Source organism: Citrus clementina, unplaced genomic scaffold (genome assembly GCF_000493195.1).
Source record: "Citrus clementina cultivar Clemenules unplaced genomic scaffold, Citrus_clementina_v1.0 scaffold_7, whole genome shotgun sequence".
NCBI lineage: Eukaryota > Viridiplantae > Streptophyta > Magnoliopsida > Sapindales > Rutaceae > Citrus > Citrus x clementina.
Genome location: NW_006262075.1, coordinates 16,827,062 through 16,829,466, shown reverse-complemented (window position 1 = coordinate 16,829,466; position 2,405 = coordinate 16,827,062).

The following is a 2,405-nucleotide window of genomic DNA, read 5'->3' as shown; positions in this document are numbered from 1 at the left end:
TTCCGGAGGCGGACGCATTACGCTTGAATATATATTATCTCCTCGAGCTTTGCTCATCACTATAAGAAAACTGGCAATAGATGATGGGAAAAAACTATCATAAAAGGGGTGGATGACAGTGGAATTATCTGTCATCTATGTACCTATCACTCTTTTATGATAGAAAAAAAATATGTCATTAATTTATAATAATATTTAGATGTCATACATCTATCATGGCAAAAATGAATATTTTAATTAATTATTTGGTGAGAAAATTAAATTTTTAAAATTTGAAATTTTAGCAAGAAAATTAATTACAATAAGAATTTATGATTGAAATTTTCTATCATAAATTATTTTGTTTGTCACATAATTTATGATTATGTTACGAGATCTGAATGTATATTGAAATTATGAATTATTTCATTTAAATTTGTGCATTCTTGTATTTGAAATTCAACCGCAAATTCAATATAAACAAAAAATTAAATTACACATTCTATTAAATCCAAAACACTTTTTATTAATAATTTCATCCAACAATAATTCCAACAATCATATCACCCAACAGTTAATACCCAACCAAGGTAATTCAAAAGACAAATTCAAGCAACTAAAAGCAAATGTTTCAAATTTTACAAGCTAAGAAGCCATCAAATCTTGTAGTGTAGACTCCTCCCATATTCTCAGTAAAATTTCAGTAGATTCCCGTTGCCAACAAATACCCATCAAAACTCCCAAGTGCAACAGTTTCTCTCAACCTGCATATGCAAAACCAATTGAATATGCCCACTATCATTATAAAGCATTAACTACTATAGTAAAACTCTTTAAGTTTTGGATGCAACAGATACAAATTCAAACTCAATCTGCATGTGCAGCACAAATGAATATAGCCAACACTATCATTATAAAGAGTTATCTATTAAAGTAAAACTCCAAGTTTCAGGTGCAACTTAAATTAATTCCTTATTGCAATAAAATATGGAACTTAAAGTGTACCCATAAAAGCCAGTTAACTTTCCTACAAGTATGAAAATAAAGAGGAAGCTTTGCTTTGAATAAAACAGTAAAGAAAAAAGGAGGAATTAATTCTTCTGCTGAGAAAATTGTTACCATGCTGGATTCGATGAGAAATGGGAAATTTGGGCTGCAATTCCTATGTTGCAATGTTTCTTCATCTCATAAATTAGTGCTACAGAGATTAAATATCAATTTTAATTATAAAGTAGCATTATTTCAAGCTTGAAATCCAAAAAGGAGGCAGTATTACAGTTTTTTCTTCTCCGTATTTTCTCTCGCGGAGATTCTTGGAAAACTTGAGATGAGAAAACTCCAAGCTGTTCAAAGAAGAACATGTAACAAATGAGTAATCAGAACCCCAATCAATAAAGATACTTCAAAAGATCTGAGATATTTGTGTTTGTTGATCAATTCATTCATAGCCAAAAATAAGTACTTATCAAAAACCCAATCCCATGAATTCCCAACAAATAGTTTCCCCTAATGAACTCAAAATTGTATAACACTTATTATGCTAAAGAAATAACTAAATAAGACAGCCATAGATGATAAAAGAAAATTCACAACATACTCTCAGTAAAATTTAGTTTGGATTAAGGCGGAATGTTTGCTTTCCTATTATAAGATTGCCGGTGGAAAGTGTATAAAGAATTGTTTGGTTACTCACACTGCACTTCACCTGCCATTAGCCAAAAGATTGTTAACCAGATATAAAATAATGATCCAAGCAACAATACAAATTAAAATTACAAGAATCAAGAGAATCAACACCGTCAAACTCAGAAAAGAAGTTTTATGCTGACTCAAATACACATCAAAAGAAATAGATAAAGAGGTTATACACACACACCTCAAGCACCTCATCCCAACCCAACCCTTCCCGAATTGAATTTACCCCCTTAGATTTCAATGCTTGACCTGTTGCTTCTACGACAAGAGGCCAATCATTTGGATTATCCTTTAGGATAAATGATTTAGATCAAGAGTTGATAACTATGTCTCATCATTAACTATGTTTCAACATTCACAATGGTAGTCCTGCAATATCACAAGGTTTAATGAACCATGTCTCATCATTAGATAATTAGCATGCATTCCTATACTAAAAAAGGTGCATCAAACTCACCATGACAATGTCTCCAATTAAAGTCTTGATAGCATTACGTGAAAAATCAGGCTTTTAGATCACATCTTTTTTAATCTATAAAAAATCCTCAAAGAACCTTGTCCTGTTTGTTATTTATTATAACAAAAAATAATAATAAATAAATAGATAATAAAGATAAAATGCTTATTAAAATTCTACTTTATTCATTTTGCTTGAGCACAAAACTTAAAGAAGGAAAAATATTGAAATCGCATCGACAACTTTCAACATTTCTATTTCTATTAGGGAAAAT